The 19,006-nt window shown below is 36.3% G+C and overlaps 1 protein-coding gene and 1 non-coding gene across 2 annotated transcripts in view; one reads left to right on the forward strand and one right to left on the reverse strand.

Moving 5' to 3' along the window:
* Positions 1 to 19,006, reverse strand: part of LOC134857265 (serine dehydratase-like) — a 260,322-nt gene that overhangs the window by 65,075 nt on the left and 176,241 nt on the right. The window lies entirely within an intron of this gene.
* On the forward strand, positions 18,868 to 18,939 carry Trnae-cuc (transfer RNA glutamic acid (anticodon CUC)). Its single transcript has one exon. It is a non-coding gene; the product is annotated as a tRNA-Glu (tRNA).

Here is a 19,006-nt window from a genome sequence, read left to right on the forward strand (position 1 = left end):
TAGTATTTATGGTTTTCACCCACAAGGCCCAGTTTCGACTCCCGAAATGGGAAAATTTTTTCTTTTGGGTCAATTTTCAATTCTTTGAAGCTGTATAGGATACACAAACTTGAACTGTTGAGAAACTTCATGGATCGACCATAGTAGAAAACGTGTGCGTGTTTACCTTCGAAAATAAAAACGTGTCAATTAGGCCTTCACTTTAATGGGACAAAATTGCACATAACCTTCATATCCGAGTCGGTCTAGCGGTTACGATTTATAGCTTGCATCCGGAAGGCCCGTGTTCGACTTCCGGACTGTAAAAGTTTTCTTTTAGCTCAATTTTCAAAAAAAAAACTGATATTATTTTCTCAATAAGTATTTCGCCTCAAATTTATTCTTTGAAGCTGTATAGGATACAAGAATCTAAAAGTTAAGAAACTTCGTGGATCAACCATACTAGAAAACTTGTGCGTCTTTACCTTCGAAAAAAAAACGTGCCAATTAGGCGTTCACTTTAATGGGACAAAATTACTTCTAACCTTCATATCCGAGTTGGTCTAGCGGTTAGGATTTGTGGCTTCCACCCACAAGTCCCGGGTTAGACTCCCGACAGGTAAATTTACTAATATTAAAAAAAATTGATTTCTTCATATTAATAATTACGCTAAATAGAGTTCTTTAAAAGTTCTTTCACGTTGTCTAGGTTACAAGAATTTAAAATGTTGAAAAACTTGATGAATCGATCAGAACAGAAAACCTTTACATCCGAGTCGGTCTAGCGGTCACGATTTATAGCTTGCATCCGGAAGGACCGGGTTCGACACCCGGACAGGGAAATCTTTTATATAATTTTAAATTTGATTTCTTCTTTATATTAACTATTACGCTGAGTTGAGTTCTTTGAGACTTCTTTGAAGTTGTATACGATAAAAGATTTTGAAATGTTGAAAAAATTCATGGATCGATCAGAGCAGAAATTTTTTCTTTTGGGTCAATTTTCATTTATTTGAAGCTGTATAGGATACACAAGTGCGTGTTTGTCTTCAAATAGAAAAACGTGCCAATTAGGCGCTCACTTTATTTTAAAAAAATTACACCGAAACTTTATATCCCAGTTGGTCTAGCGTTCAGGATTTGTGGATCTCACCCACAAGACCCGGGTTCGACTACCGGACTGGTAAATCTATTAATTATTTCAAAAGCGATTTATTCTTCCTATTAACTATTACGCTAAATTGAGTTCTTTGAGAGTCCTTTGAAGTTGTATACGATACAAGATTTTAAAATGTTGAAAAAAATATAGATCGATCAGAGCAGAAAACGTGTGCGGGTTATCTTCAAATTGAAAGTTGTGCCGAAAAGGTGCTCACTTTATTCGGGGCCTTAATATCCCAGTTGGTCTAGCGGTTAGTATTTATGGTTTTCACCCACAAGGCCCGGTTTTGACTCCCGAACTGGGAAAATTTTTTCTTTTGGGTCAATTTTCAATTCTTTGAAGCTGTATAGGATACACAAACTTGAACTGTTGAGAAACTTCATGGATCGACCATAGTAGAAAACGTGTGCGTGTTTACCTTCGAAAATAAAAACGTGTCAATTAGGCCTTCACTTTAATGGGACAAAATTGCACATAACCTTCATATCCGAGTCGGTCTAGCGGTTACGATTTATAGCTTGCACCCGGAAGGCCCGTGTTCGACTTCCGGACTGTAAAAGTTTTCTTTTAGCTCAATTTTCAAAAAAAAAAACTTATATTATTTTCTCAATAAGTATTTCGCCTCAAATTTATTCTTTGAAGCTGTATAGGATACAAGAATCTAAAAGTTAAGAAACTTCGTGGATCAACCATACTAGAAAACTCATGCGTCTTTACCTTCGAAAAAAAAACGTGCCAATTAGGCGTTCACTTTAATGGGACAAAATTACTTCTAACCTTCATATCCGAGTTGGTCTAGCGGTTAGGATTTGTGGCTTCCACCCACAAGTCCCGGGTTAGACTCCCGACAGGTAAATTTACTAATATTAAAAAAAAATTGATTTCTTCATATTAATAATTACGCTGAATAGAGTTCTTTAAAAGTTCTTTCACGTTGTCTAGGTTACAAGAATTTAAAATGTTGAAAAACTTGATGAATCGATCAGAACAGAAAACCTTTACATCCGAGTCGGTCTAGCGGTCACGATTTATAGCTTGCACCCGGAAGGCCCGTGTTCGACTTCCGGACTGTAAAAGTTTTCTTTTAGCTCAATTTTCAAAAAAAAAACTGATATTATTTTCTCAATAAGTATTTCGCCTCAAATTTATTCTTTGAAGCTGTATAGGATACAAGAATCTAAAAGTTAAGAAACTTCGTGGATCAACCATACTAGAAAACTTGTGCGTCGTTACCTTCGAAAAAAAAAACGTGCCAATTAGGCGTTCACTTTAATGGGACAAAATTACTTCTAACCTTAATATCCCAGTTGGTCTAGCGGTTAGTATTTATGGTTTTCACCCACAAGGCCCGGTTTTGACTCCCGAACTGGGAAAATTTTTTCTTTTGGGTCAATTTTCAATTCTTTGGAGCTGTATAGGATACACAAACTTGAACTGTTGAGAAACTTCATGGATCGACCATAGTAGAAAACGTGTGCGTGTTTACCTTCGAAAATAAAAACGTGTCAATTAGGCCTTCACTTTAATGGGACAAAATTGCACATAACCTTCATATCCGAGTCGGTCTAGCGGTTACGATTTATAGCTTGCACCCGGAAGGCCCGTGTTCGACTTCCGGACTGTAAAAGTTTTCTTTTAGCTCAATTTTCAAAAAAAAAACTGATATTATTTTCTCAATAAGTATTTCGCCTCAAATTTATTCTTTGAAGCTGTATAGGATACAAGAATCTAAAAGTTAAGAAACTTCGTGGATCAACCATACTAGAAAACTTGTGCGTCTTTACCTTCGAAAAAAAAAACGTGCCAATTAGGCGTTCACTTTAATGGGACAAAATTACTTCTAACCTTCATATCCGAGTTGGTCTAGCGGTTAGGATTTGTGGCTTCCACCCACAAGTCCCGGGTTAGACTCCCGACAGGTAAATTTACTAATATTAAAAAAAATTGATTTCTTCATATTAATAATTACGCTAAATAGAGTTCTTTAAAAGTTCTTTCACGTTGTCTAGGTTACAAGAATTTAAAATGTTGAAAAACTTGATGAATCGATCAGAACAGAAAACCTTTACATCCGAGTCGGTCTAGCGGTCACGATTTATAGCTTGCACCCGGAAGGACCGGGTTCGACACCCGGACAGGGAAATCTTTTATATAATTTTAAATTTGATTTCTTCTTTATATTAACTATTACGCTGAGTTGAGTTCTTTGAGACTTCTTTGAAGTTGTATACGATAAAAGATTTTGAAATGTTGAAAAAATTCATGGATCGATCAGAGCAGAAATTTTTTCTTTTGGGTCAATTTTCATTTATTTGAAGCTGTATAGGATACACAAGTGCGTGTTTGTCTTCAAATAGAAAAACGTGCCAATTAGGCGCTCACTTTATTTAAAAAAAATTACACCGAAACTTTATATCCCAGTTGGTCTAGCGTTCAGGATTTGTGGATCTCACCCACAAGACCCGGGTTCGACTACCGGACTGGTAAATCTATTAATTATTTCAAAAGCGATTTATTCTTCCTATTAACTATTACGCTAAATTGAGTTCTTTGAGAGTCCTTTGAAGTTGTATACGATACAAGATTTTAAAATGTTGAAAAAAATATAGATCGATCAGAGCAGAAAACGTGTGCGGGTTATCTTCAAATTGAAAGTTGTGCCGAAAAGGTGCTCACTTTATTCGGGGCCTTAATATCCCAGTTGGTCTAGCGGTTAGTATTTATGGTTTTCACCCACAAGGCCCGGTTTTGACTCCCGAACTGGGAAAATTTTTTCTTTTGGGTCAATTTTCAATTCTTTGAAGCTGTATAGGATACACAAACTTGAACTGTTGAGAAACTTCATGGATCGACCATAGTAGAAAACGTGTGCGTGTTTACCTTCGAAAATAAAAACGTGTCAATTAGGCCTTCACTTTAATGGGACAAAATTGCACATAACCTTCATATCCGAGTCGGTCTAGCGGTTACGATTTATAGCTTGCACCCGGAAGGCCCGTGTTCGACTTCCGGACTGTAAAAGTTTTCTTTTAGCTCAATTTTCAAAAAAAAAACTGATATGATTTTCTCAATAAGTATTTCGCCTCAAATTTATTCTTTGAAGCTGTATAGGATACAAGAATCTAAAAGTTAAGAAACTTCGTGGATCAACCATACTAGAAAACTCATGCGTCTTTACCTTCGAAAAAAAAACGTGCCAATTAGGCGTTCACTTTAATGGGACAAAATTACTTCTAACCTTCATATCCGAGTTGGTCTAGCGGTTAGGATTTGTGGCTTCCACCCACAAGTCCCGGGTTAGACTCCCGACAGGTAAATTTACTAATATTAAAAAAAAATTGATTTCTTCATATTAATAATTACGCTGAATTGAGTTCTTTAAGAGTTCTTTCACGTTGTCTAGGTTACAAGAATTTAAAATGTTGAAAAACTTGATGAATCGATCAGAACAGAAAACCTTTACATCCGAGTCGGTCTAGCGGTCACGATTTATAGCTTGCACCCGGAAGGCCCGGGTTCGGCACCCGGACATGGAAATCTTTTATATAATTTTAAATTTGATTTCTTCTTTATATCAACTATTACGCTGAGTTGAGTTCTTTGAGACTTCTTTGAAGTTGTATACGATAAAAGATTTTGAAAATTTGAAAAAATTCATGGATCGATCAGAGCAGAATTTTTTTCTTTTGGGTCAATTTTCATTTCTTTGAAGCTGTATAGGATACGCAAGTGCGTGTTTGTCTTTATATAGAAAAACGTGCCAATTAGGCGCTCACTTTATTTTTAAAAAAAATTACAACGAACTTTTATATCCCAGTTGGTCTAGCGTTCAGGATTTGTGGATCTCACCCACAAGACCCGGGTTCGACTCCCGGACTGTGAAATCTATTAATTATTTCAAAAGCGATTTATTCTTCCTATTAACTATTACGCTAAATTGAGTTCTTTGAGAGTCCTTTGAAGTTGTATACGATACAAGATTTTAAAATGTTGAAAAAAAATTATAGATCGATCAGAGCAGAAAACGTGTGCGGGTTATATTCAAATTGAAAATTGTGCCGAAAAGGTGCTCACTTTATTCGGAGCCTTAATATCCCAGTTGGTCTACCGGTTAGGATTTATGGTTTTCACCCACAAGGCCCGGTTTCGACTCCCGAACTGGGAAAATTTTTTCTTTTGGGTCAATTTCCAATTCTTTGAAGCTGTATAGGATACACAAACTTGAACTGTTGAGAAACTTCATGGATCGACCATAGTACAAAACGTGTGCGTGTTTACCTTCGAAAACAAAAACGTGTCAATTAGGCCTTCACTTTAATGGGACAAAATTGCACATAACCTTCATATCCGAGTCGGTCTAGCCGTTACGATTTATAGCTTGCACCCGGAAGGCCCGGGTTCGACTTCCGGACTGTAAAAATTTTCTTTTAGCTCAATTTTCAAAAAAAAAAACTGATTTTATTTTCTCAATAAGTATTTCGCCACAAACTTTTTTTTGAAGCTGTATAGGATACAAGAACCTAAAAGTTAAGAAACTTCGTGGATCAACCATAGTAGAAAACTTGTGCGTCTTTACCTTCGAAAAGAAAAACGTGCCAATTAGGCGTTCACTTTAATGGGACAAAATTACTTCTAACCTGAATATCCGAGTTGGTCTAGCGGTTAGGATTTGTGGCTTCCACCCACAAGTCCCGGGTTAGACTCCCGACAGGTAAATTTACTAATATTTAAAAAAAATTGATTTCTTCAAAAATTTCAAATTACTTTAATATACCAGTTGCTCTAGAGGTCAGGATTTGTGGCTCTCACCCACAAGGACCGGGTTCGACTCCCGGACTGGGAAAGTTTTTTCTTTTTGCTCAATTTTCAAATCAAACTGTAAAAATTTCTCAATAAGTATTTCGCTCAAATGTATTCTTTGAAGCTGTATAGGATACAAGAACTTTAAATGTTGAGAAACTTCATAAGATCGACCATAGTAGAAAACTTGTGCTGTTTATCTTCAAATAGAAAAACGTGAAACATTTCCAAATACTTTGATATCCCAGTTGGTCTAGCGGTCAGCGTTTGTGGCTCTCACAAACAAGGCCCGGGTTCGATTCCCGGACTGGCAAAAAAAATTTTCTTTTTGCTCAATTTTCAAAAAAAAGATATATTTGTCTCAATAAGTATTTCGCTCAAATGTATTCTTTGGAGCTGTATAGGATACAAGAACTTAAAATGTTAAGAAATTTCAAGGATCGACCAAAGTTGAAAACTTGTGCGTCTTTACCTTCGAAAAGAAAAACGTGCCAATTAGGCGTCACTTTATTGGGACAAAATTACAACTAACCTTCATAACCGAGTTGGTCTCGCGGTTAGGACTTGTGGCTTCCACCCACAAGTCCTGAGTTTGACTCCCGGACTGGGAAATTTATTAATTTTTTTCAAAAGTGATTTCTTCTTCCTATTAGTTTTTACGCTAAATTGAGTTTATGGTTTTCACCCACAAGGCCCGGTTTATCTTCAAATAGAAAAACGTGCCATTAAGGCGCTCACTTTATTCAAAAAAATACCGATATACTTATTACCCCCAATTTGTCTAGCGGTCAGGATTTGTGGCTCTCACGCACAAGATCCGGGATCGACTCCCGGACTGGGAAATCTATAAAATTTGTAATTGATTTTTTCTTCTTTTTAACCATAACGTTCAATTGAGTTTCTTAAGAGTTCTTTGAAGTTGTATAGGTTACAAAAACTTGAAATGTTGAAAAACTTCATGAATTGATCAGAGCAGAAAACTCGTGCGTGTTTATCTTCAAATAGAACAACGTGCCAGTTAGGCGCTTACTGTATTCGAAAAAAAATCAGGTTTAGCTTAAATGTGACGGCTAGACCAACTCCTGATCGCCAGACCAACTGCAATATCAAGGATAAATGTGATTTTTTTTCGAATACAGTGAGCGCCTAATTGGCACGTTTTTCTATTAGAAGATAAAACCGCACAAAATTTCTGCTCTGATCGATTCATGAATTTTTCAAACTGTAAAATTTTCTCAATAAGTATTTCGCTCAAATGTATTCTTTGAAGCTGTATAGGATACAAGAACTTTAAATGTTGAGAAACTTCATAAGATCGACCATAGTAGAAAACTTGTGCTGTTTATCTTCAAATAGAAAAACGTGACACTAAGGCGCTCATTTTTTTGAAAAAACATTTCCCAATACTTTGATATCCCAGTTGGTCTAGCGGTCAGCGTTTGTGGCTCTCACACACAAGGCCCGGGTTCGATTCCCGGACTGGCAAAAAATTTTTTTCTTTTTGCTCAATTTTCAAAAAAAAAGATATAATTTTCTCAATAAGTATTTCGCTCAAATGTATTCTTTGGAGCTGTATAGGATACAAGAACTCAAAATGTTAAGAAATTTCAAGGATCGACCAAAGTTGAAAACTTGTGCGTCTTTACCTTCGAAAAGAATAACGTGCCAATTAGGCGTCACTTTATTGGGACAAAATTACAACTAACCTTCATAACCGAGTTGGTCTAGCGGTTAGGACTTGTGGCTTCCACCCACAAGTCCCGAGTTTGACTCCCGGACTGGGAAATTTATTAATTTTTTTCAAAAGTGATTTCTTCTTCCTATTAGTTATTACGCTAAATTGAGTTTATGGTTTTCACCCACAAGGCCCGGTTTATCTTAAAATAGAAAAACGTGCCATTAAGGCGCTCACTTTATTCAAAAAAAATACCGATATACTTATTACCCCTAATTTGTCTAGCGGTCAGGATTTGTGGCTCTCACGCACAAGATCCGGGATCGACTCCCGGACTGGGAAATCTATAAAATTTGTAATTGATTTTTTCTTCTTTTTAACCATAACGTTCAATTGAGTTTTTTAAGAGTTCTTTGAAGTTGTATAGGTTACAAAAACTTAAAATGTTGAAAAACTTCATGAATTGATCAGAGCAGAAAACTTGTGCTGTTTATCTTCAAATAGAAAAACGTGACACTAAGGCGCTCACGTTTTTGAAAAAACATTTCCAAATACTTTGATATCCCAGTTGGTCTAGCGGTCAGCGTTTGTGGCTCTCACACACAAGTCCCGGGTTCGATTCCCGGACTGGCAAAAAAATTTTTCTTTTTGCTCAATTTTCAAAAAAAAGATATATTTGTCTCAATAAGTATTTCGCTCAAATGTATTCTTTGGAGCTGTATAGGATACAAGAACTTAAAATGTTAAGAAACTTCAAGGATCGATCAAAGTTGAAAACTTGTGCGTCTTTACCTTCGAAAAGAAAAACGTGCCAATTAGGCGTCACTTTATTGGGACAAAATTACAACTAACCTTCATAACCGAGTTGGTCTCGCGGTTAGGACTTGTGGCTTCCACCCACAAGTCCTGAGTTTGACTCCCGGACTGGGAAATTTATTAATTTTTTTCAAAAGTGATTTCTTCTTCCTATTAGTTTTTACGCTAAATTGAGTTTATGGTTTTCACCCACAAGGCCCGGTTTATCTTCAAATAGAAAAACGTGCCATTAAGGCGCTCACTTTATTCAAAAAAATACCGATATCCTTATTACCCCCAATTTGTCTAGCGGTCAGGATTTGTGGCTCTCACGCACAAGATCCGGGATCGACTCCCGGACTGGGAAATCTATAAAATTTGTAATTGATTTTTTCTTCTTTTTAACCATAACGTTCAATTGAGTTTCTTAAGAGTTCTTTGAAGTTGTATAGGTTACAAAAACTTAAAATGTTGAAAAACTTCATGAATTGATCAGAGCAGAAAACTCGTGCGTGTTTATCTTCAAATAGAACAACGTGCCAGTTAGGCGCTTACTGTATTCGAAAAAAAAATCAGGTTTAGCTTAAATGTGACGGCTAGACCAACTCCTGATCGCCAGACCAACTGCAATATCAAGGATAAATGTGATTTTTTTTCGAATACAGTGAGCGCCTAATTGGCACGTTTTTCTATTAGAAGATAAAACCGCACAAAATTTCTGCTCTGATCGATTCATGAATTTTTCAAACTGTAAAAATTTCTCAATAAGTATTTCGCTCAAATGTATTCTTTGAAGCTGTATAGGATACAAGAACTTTAAATGTTGAGAAACTTCATAAGATCGACCATAGTAGAAAACTTGTGCTGTTTATCTTCAAATAGAAAAACGTGACACTAAGGCGCTCATTTTTTTTAAAAAACATTTCCCAATACTTTGATAACCCAGTTGGTCTAGCGGTCAGCGTTTGTGGCTCTCACACACAAGGCCCGGGTTCGATTCCCGGACTGGCAAAAAAAAATTTTCTTTTTGCTCAATTTTCAAAAAAAAAGATATAATTTTCTCAATAAGTATTTCGCTCAAAAGTATTCTTTGGAGCTGTATAGGATACAAGAACTCAAAATGTTAAAAAATTTCAAGGATCGACCAAAGTTGAAAACTTGTGCGTCTTTACCTTCGAAAAGAAAAACGTGCCAATTAGGCGTCACTTTATTGGGACAAAATTACAACTAACCTTCATAACCGAGTTGGTCTAGCGGTTAGGACTTGTGGCTTCCACCCACAAGTCCCGAGTTTGACTCCCGGACTGGGAAATTTATTAATTTTTTTCAAAAGTGATTTCTTCTTCCTATTAGTTATTACGCTAAATTGAGTTTATGGTTTTCACCCACAAGGCCCGGTTTATCTTAAAATAGAAAAACGTGCCATTAAGGCGCTCACTTTATTCAAAAAAAATACCGATATACTTATTACCCCCAATTTGTCTAGCGGTCAGGATTTGTGGCTCTCACGCACAAGATCCGGGATCGACTCCCGGACTGGGAAATCTATAAAATTTGTAATTGATTTTTTCTTCTTTTTAACCATAACGTTCAATTGAGTTTTTTAAGAGTTCTTTGAAGTTGTATAGGTTACAAAAACTTAAAATGTTGAAAAACTTCATGAATTGATCAGAGCAGAAAACTCGTGCGTGTTTATCTTCAAATAGAACAACGTGCCAGTTAGGCGCTTACTGTATTCGAAAAAAAATCAGGTTTAGCTTAAATGTGACGGCTAGACCAACTCCTCATCGCTAGACCAACTGCAATATCAAGGATAAATGTGATTTTTTTTTCGAATACAGTGAGCGCCTAAATGGCACGTTTTTCTATTAGAAGATAAAACCGCACAAGTTTTCTGCTCTGATCGATTCATGAAATTTTTCAATATTTTAGGATCTTGTAACCTATACAACTTCATAGACTTGATTTGAGCGAAATACTTAATTGATTTGAGTTGAAAACTTAATATCAGTTATTTTTGAAAATTGAGCTAAAATGAAAAAGTTTCCCAGTCCGGGAGTCGAACCCGGGCCTTGTGGGTGATAGCCACAAATTCTGACCACCAGTTAGGCACTCAGTGTATTCTAAAAAAAAATCAGCTTTAACCCTGTTATTGCAGTTGGTATAGCGGTCAGAATTTGTGGCTATCACCCAAAATGCCCGGGTTCGACTCCCGGAATTGGAAACTTTTTTCCTTTAGCTCAATTTTCAAAAAAAACTGATATTAAGTTCTCAAAAAGTATTTCGCTCAAATCAATTCTATGAAGTTGTATAGGTTACAAGAACTCAAAATGTTGAATAACTTCATGAATCGATCAGAGCAGAAAACTTGTGCGTGTTTATCTTCAAATAGAAAAACGTGCCAATTAGGCGCTCACTGTATTCAAAAAAAATCAGTTTTAGGTTAAATGTGACCACTAGACCAACTCCTGACCGCTAGACCAACTGCAATCTCAACAAGTATTTTGCTCAAATAAATTCATTGAAGCTGTATAGGATACACGAACTTAAAATGTTGAGAAACTTCATGGATCGATCAGAGCAGAAAACTTGTGCATGTTTATTTTCAAATAGAAAAACGTGCCATTAGGACGCTCACTTTATTCGAAAAAAAACAATTAACATTAAAATCCCAGTTGGTCTAGCGGGCAGGATTTGTGGGTCTCACCAACAATACACGGGTTCGACTCGCGGACTGGGAAATCTATTAATTTTTCAATTGATTTTTTCTTCCAATTAACTATTACGCTCAATTGAGTTCTTTGAGAGTTCTTTGTAGTTGCATAAGATACAAAAACTTAAAACATTGCAAAACTTCTTGGGTCGATCAGAGCAGGAAACTTGTGCGTGTTTATCTTTAAATAGAAAAACGTGCCATTAAGGGGCTCACTTTATTCGAAAAAAAATTCAATTAACATTAAAATCCCAGTTGGGCTAGCGGTCAGGATTTGTGGCGCTCACACACAAGGACCGGGTTCGACTCCCGGACTGGGAAGTCTATTAACTTTTTGATTGATTTTTTCTTCCTATTAACTATTACGCTCAATTGAATCCTTTGAGAGTTCTTTGAAGTTGTATAGGTTACAAGAACTTGAAAAGATGAAAAACTTCATGAATCGATTAGAGCAGAAAACTTGTGCGTGTTTATCTTCAAACAGAAAAACGTGCCAATTAGGCGCTCAATGTATTCGAAAAAAAATCACATTCAAACTTGCTATTGCAGTTGGTCTAGCGGTTAGGATTTGTGGCTTTCACCAACAGACAAGGGTTCGACTCCCGGAATGTGAAATCTATAAATAAAATTTTAAATCAATTTCTTTTTCCAATTAAATATTACGCTCAATTGAGTTCTTTGAGAGCTCTTTGAAGTTGTATAGGATACAAGGACTTAAAATGTTGCAAAACTTCTTGGATCGATCAGAGCAGAAAACTTGTGCGTGTTTATCTTCAAATAGAAAAACGAGCCATTAAGGCGCTCACTTTATTCGAAAAAAATACAGTTAACATTATTATCCCAGTTGGTCTAGCAGTCAGGATTTCTGGCTCTCACATACAAGGACCGGGTTCGACTACCGAACTGGGAAATATATTAGTTTTTTAATTGATTTTTTCTTCCTTTTAACTATTACGCTCAATCGAGTTCTTTAAGAGTTCTTTGAAGTTGTATAGGTTACGAGAACTTAAAATGTTGAAAAACTGCATGGAACGATCAGAGCAGAAAAATTTATCATCAAACAGAAACACGTGCCAATTAAGCGCTCACTGTATTCGAAAAAAATCATATTTCACGTTGATATTGCAGTTGGTCTAGCGGTTACGATTCGTGGCTTTCACCAACAAGATACGTGTTCGACTCCCGGAATGGGAAACTTTAAAATGAAATTTAAGATTAACTTCTTTTTTCTATTAACTATTACGCTCAATTGAGTTCTTTGAGAGTTCTTTGAAGTTGTATAGGATACAAGAACTTAAAATGTTGGAAAACATCATGTATCTATCAGAGCAGAAAACTTGTGCGTATTTATTCTCAAACAGAAAAACGTGCCAATTAGGTGCTCACTGTATTCGAAAAAAATTACATTTACTCTTGATATTGCGGTTGGTCTAGCGGTTAGGATTTGTGGTTTTCACCAACAAGACACGGGTTCGACTCCCGGAATGGGAAATCTAGAAAAAGAAATTTAAAATTAATTTCTTTTTCCTATTAACTATTACGCTCAATTGAGTTCTTTGAGAGTTCTTTGAAGTTGTATAGGATACAAGAACTTAAAATGTTGCAAAAGTTCTTGGATTGATCAGAGCAGAAAACTTGTGCGTGTGTATCTTCAAATAGAAAAACGTGCCATTAAGGTGCTCACTTTATTCGAAAAAAAAATACAGATAATATTAATATCCCAATTGGTCTAGCGGTCAGGATTAGTGGCGCTCACCCACAAAGCCTGAGTGGGTTCAACTCCTGGACTGGGAAATCTATTAGTTCTTAATTGATTTTTTCTTCTTTTAACTATTACGCTCAATTGACTTCTTTGAGAGTTCTTTGGAGTTGTATAGGTTACAAGAACTTAGAATGTTGAAAAACTTCATGAATCGATCAGAGCAGAAAACCTTTGCGTGTTTATCTTCAAACAGAAACACGTGCCAATTAAGCGCTCACTGTATTCGAAAAAAATCATATTTCACGTTGATATTGCAGTTGGTCTAGCGGTTAGGATTCGTGGCTTTCACCAACAAGATACGTGTTCGACTCCCGGAATGGGAAATCTATAAAAAAAATTTAAAATTAATTTCTTTTTCCTATTAACTTTTACGCTCAATTGAGTTCTTTGAGAGTTCTTTGAAGTTGTATAGGTTACAAGAACTTAAAATGTTGAAAAACTTCATGAATCGATCAGAGCAGAAAACCTGCGCGTGTTTATATTCAAACAGAAAAACGTGCCAATTAGGCGCTCACTGTATTCGAAAAAAAAACATATTTAACGTTGATATTGCAGTTGGTCTAGCGGTTAGGATTCGTGGCTCTCACCAACAAGATACGTGTTCGACTCCCGGAATGGGAAATCTTTAAAATGAAATTTAAGATCAACTTCTTTTTTCTATTAAATATTACGCTCAATTGAGTTCTTTGAGAGTTCTTTGAAGTTGTATAGGATACAAGAACTTGAAATGTTGGAAAACTTCATGTATCTATCAGAGCAGAAAACTTGTGCGTATTTATTCTCAAACAGAAAAACGTGCCAATTAGGTGCTCACTGTATTCGAAAAAAATTACATTTACTCTTGATATTGCGGTTGGTCTAGCGGTTAGGATTTGTGGTTTTCACCAACAAGACACGGGTTCGACTCCCGGAATGGGAAATCTATAAAAAGAAATTTAAAATTAATTTCTTTTTCCTATTAACTATTACGCTCAATTGAGTTCTTTGAGAGTTCTTTGAAGTTGTATAGGATACAAGAACTTAAAATGTTGCAAAAGTTCTTGGATTGATCAGAGCAGAAAACTTGTGCGTGTGTATCTTCAAATAGAAAAACGTGCCATTAAGGCGCTCACTTTATTCGAAAAAAAATACAGATAAAATTAATATCCCAATTGGTCTAGCGGTCAGGATTAGTGGCGCTCACCCACAAAGCCTGGGTGGGTTCAACTCCTGGACTGGGAAGTCTATTAGTTCTTAATTGATTTTTTCTTCTTTTAACTATTACGCTCAATTGACTTCTTTGAGAGTTCTTTGAAGTTGTATAGGTTACAAGAACTTAGAATGTTGAAAAACTTCATGAATCGATCAGAGCAGAAAACCTTTGCGTGTTTATCTTCAACAGAAAAACGTGCCAAATAGGCGCTCACTGTACTCGAAAAAAAATCATATTTACTGTTGTTATTGCAGTTGGTCAAGCGGTTAGGACTTGTGGCTTTCACCAACAAGACACGGGTTCGACTCCCGGAATGCTAAATCTATCAAATTTTTGATTGATTTTTTCTTCCTATTAACTATTACGCTCAATTGAGTTCTTTAAGAGTTCTTTGAAGTTGTAAAGCTTACAAGAACCTAAAATGTTGAAAAACTTCATGAATCGATCAGAGCAGAAAACTTGTGCGTGTTTATATTCAAACAGAAAAACGTGCCAATTAGGCGCTCACTGTATTCGAAAAAAACTCACATTTAACCTTGTTATTGCAGTTGGTCTAGATGTTAGGGTTGGGTCTAGCGTTCAGGACTTGTGGCTCTCACCCACAAGACCCGGGTTCGACTCCCGGATTGGTATATTTATTTTTTAATGACTTTTTCTTCATATTAACTATTACGCTCAAGAGGGTTCTTTAAGAGTTCTTTGAAGTTGTATAGGTTACAAAAACTTAAAATGTTGAAAACTTCAAGAATCGATCATAGCAGAAAACTTGTGCGTGTTTATCTTCAAATAGAAAAAGGTACCATTAAGGCGCTCACTTTATTCGAAAAAATTACAGTTAAAATTGTTATCCCAGTTATTCTAGCGGGCAGGATTTAAGGCTCTCACCCACAAGGCCCGGCTCGACTCCCGGACTGGGAAATCTATCAATTTTTTAATTGATTTTTTCTTCCTATTAACTATTACGCTCAATTGAGTTCTTTAAGAGTTCTTTGAAGTTGAAAAGGTTACAAGAACCTAAAATGTTCAAAAACTTTATGAATCGATCAGAGCAGAAAATCTGTGCTTGTTTATCTTCAAACAGAAAAACGTGCCAATTAGGCACTCACTGTATTGGAAAGAAATTCACATTTAACCTTGTAATTGCAGTTGGTCTAGCTGTTAGGGTTGTGTCTAGCGTTCAGGACTTGTGGCTCTCACCCACAAGACCCGGGTTCGACTCCCGGATTGGGAAATGTATTACTTTTTTAAATGACTTTTTCTTCATATTAACTATTACGCTCAATTGAGTACTTTAAGAGTTCTTTGAAGTTGTAAAGAATACAAGAACCTAAAATGTTGAAAAACTTCATGAATCGATCAGAGCAGAAAACTTGTGCGTGTTTATCTTCAAACAGAAAAACGTGCCAATTAGGCGCTCACTGTATTCGAAAAAAACTCACTTTAACCTTGTAATTGCAGTTGGTCTAGCTGTTAGGGTTGTGTCTAGCGTTCAGGACTTGTGGCTCTCACCCACAAGACCCGGGTTCGACTCCCGGATTGGGAAATGTATTACTTTTTTAAATGACTTTTTCTTCATATTAACTATTACGCTCAATTGAGTACTTTAAGAGTTCTTTGAAGTTGTAAAGAATACAAGAACCTAAAATGTTGAAAAACTTCATGAATCGATCAGAGCAGAAAACTTGTGCGTGTTTATCTTCAAACAGAAAAACGTGCCAATTAGGCGCTCACTGTATTCGGAAAAAACTCACTTTAACCTTGTAATTGCAGTTGGTCTAGCTGTTAGGGTTGTGTCTAGCGTTCAGGACTTGTGGCTCTCACCCACAAGACCCGGGTTCGACTCCCGGATTGTGAAATCTATTTATTTTTTTATGACTTTTTCTTCATATTAACTATTACGCTCAAGTGAGTTCTTTAAGAGTTCTTTGAAGTTGTATAGGATACAAGAACTTAAAATGTTGCAAAAGTTCTTGGGTTGATCAGAGCAGAAAACTTGTGCGTGTGTATCTTCAAATAGAAAAACGTGCCATTAAGGCGCTCACTTTATTCGAAAAAAAATACAGATAATATTAATATCCCAATTGGTCTAGCGGTCAGGATTAGTGGCGCTCACCCACAAAGCCTGGGTGGGTTCAACTCCTGGACTGGGAAATCTATTAGTTCTTAATTGATTTTTTCTTCTTTTAACTATTACGCTCAATTGACTTCTTTGAGAGTTCTTTGAAGTTGTATAGGTTACAAGAACTTAGAATGTTGAAAAACTTCATGAATCGATCAGAGCAGAAAACCTTTGCGTGTTTATCTTCAAACAGAAAAACGTGCCAAATAGGCGCTCACTGTACTCGAAAAAAAATCATATTTACTGTTGTTATTGCAGTTGGTCAAGCGGTTAGGACTTGTGGCTTTCACCAACAAGTCACGGGTTCGACTCCCGGAATGCTAAATCTATCAAATTTTTGATTGATTTTTTCTTCCTATTAACTATTACGCTCAATTGAGTTCTTTAAGAGTTCTTTGAAGTTGTAAAGCTTACAAGAACCTAAAATGTTGAAAAACTTCATGAATCGATCAGAGCAGAAAACTTGTGCGTGTTTATCTTCAAACAGAAAAACGTGCCAATTAGGCGCTCACTGTATTCGAAAAAAACTCACATTTAACCTTGTTATTGCAGTTGGTCTAGCTGTTAGGGTTGGGTCTAGCGTTCAGGACTTGTGGCTCTCACCCACAAGACCCGGGTTCGACTCCCGGATTGGTAAATCTATTTATTTTTTAATGACTTTTTCTTCATATTAACTATTACGCTCAAGAGGGTTCTTTAAGAGTTCTTTGAAGTTGAAAAGGTTACAATAACCTAAAATGTTGAAAAACTTTATGAATCGATCAGAGCAGAAAACCTGTGCTTGTTTATCTTCAAATAGAAAAAGGTACCATTAGGGAGCTCACTTTATTCGAAAAAATTACAGTTAAAATTGTTATCCCAGTTATTCTAGCGGGCAGGATTTAAGGCTCTCACCCACAAGGCCCGGCTCGACTCCCGGACTGGGAAATCTATCAATTTTTTAATTGATTTTTTCTTCCTATTAACTATTACGCTCAATTGAGTTCTTTAAGAGTTCTTTGAAGTTGAAAAGGTTACAATAACCTAAAATGTTGAAAAACTTTATGAATCGATCAGAGCAGAAAACCTGTGCTTGTTTATCTTCAAACAGAAAAACGTGCCAATTAGGCACTCACTGTATTGGAAAAAAATTCACATTTAACCTTGATATTGCAGTTTGTCTAGCTGTTAGGGTTGGGTCTAGCGTTCAGAAATTGTGGCTCTCACCCACAAGACCCGGGTTCGACTCCCGGATTGGGAAATCTATTACTTTTTTAAATGACTTTTTCTTCATATTAACTATTACGCTCAATTGAGTTCTTTAAGAGTTCTTTGAAGTTGTAAAGAATACAAGAACCTAAAATGTTGAAAAACTTCATGAATCGATCAGAGCAGAAAACTTGTGCGTGTTTATCTTCAAACAGAAAAACGTGCCAATTAGGCGCTCACTGTATTCGAAAAAAACTCACTTTAACCTTGTAATTGCAGTTGGTCTAGCTGTTAGGGTTGTGTCTAGCGTTCAGGACTTGTGGCTCTCACCCACAAGACCCGGGTTCGACTCCCGGATTGTGAAATCTATTTATTTTTTTATGACTTTTTCTTCATATTAACTATTACGCTCAAGTGAGTTCTTTAAGAGTTCTTTGAAGTTGTATAGGTTACAAAAACTTAAAATGTTGAAAACTTCAAGAATCGATCATAGCAGAAAACTTGTGCGTGTTTATCTTCAAATAGAAAAAGGTACCATTAGGGCGCTCACTTTATTCGAAAAAATTACAGTTAAAATTGTTATCCCAGTTATTCTAGCGGGCAGGATTTAAGGCTCTCACCCACAAGACCCGGCTCGACTCCCGGACTGGGAAATCTATCAATTTTTTAATTGATTTTTCCTTCCTATTAACTATTACGCTCAATTGAGTTCTTTAAGAGTTCTTTGAAGTTGAAAAGGTTACAAGAACCTAAAATGTTGAAAAACTTTATGAATCGATCAGAGCAGAAAACCTGTGCTTGTTTATCTTCAAACAGAAAAACGTGCCAATTAGGCGCTCACTGTATTCGAAAGAAATTCACATTTAACCTTGTTATTGCAGTTGGACTAGCTGTTAGGGTTGGGTCTAGCGTTCAGAAATTGTGGCTCTCACCCACAAGACCCGGGTTCGACTCCCGGAGGGGAAATCTATTAATTTTTTAAATGACTTTTTCTTCATATTAACTATTACGCTCAAGTGAGTTCTTTAAGAGTTCTTTGAAGTTGTATAGGTTAAAAGAACTTAAAATGTTGAAAACTTCATGAATCGATCATAGCAGAAAACTTGTGCGTGTTTATCTTCAAATAGAAAAAGGTACCATTAAGGTGCTCACTTTATTCGAAAAAAATTACAGTTAAAATTGTTATCCCAGTAATTCTAGCGGGCAGGATTTAAGGTTCTCACCCACAAGGCCCGGCTTGACTCCCGGACTGGGAAATCTATCAATTTTTTAATTGATTTTTTGTTCCTATTAACTATTACGCTCAATTAAGTTCTTTGAGAGTTCTCTGAAGTTGTATAGGATACAAGAACTTAAAATGTTGAAACTTCATGAATCGATCAGAGCAGAAAACCTGTGCTTGTTTATCTTCAAACAGAAAAACGTGCCAATAAGGCGCTCACTGTATTCGAAAAAAACTCACATTTAAGCTTGTTATTATTATCCCAGTTGGTCTAGCGGTCAGGATTTGTGGCTCTCACCCACAAGGCCCGGGTTCGACTCCCGGATTGGAAAATCTATTAATTTTTTGATTGATTTTTTTTTCCTTTTAACTATTACGCTCAATTGAGTTCTTTAAGTG

The sequence above is a fragment of the Symsagittifera roscoffensis genome, chromosome 1 (genome assembly GCF_963678635.1).
Source record: "Symsagittifera roscoffensis chromosome 1, txSymRosc1.1, whole genome shotgun sequence".
Taxonomy (NCBI): Eukaryota; Metazoa; Xenacoelomorpha; order Acoela; family Convolutidae; genus Symsagittifera; species Symsagittifera roscoffensis.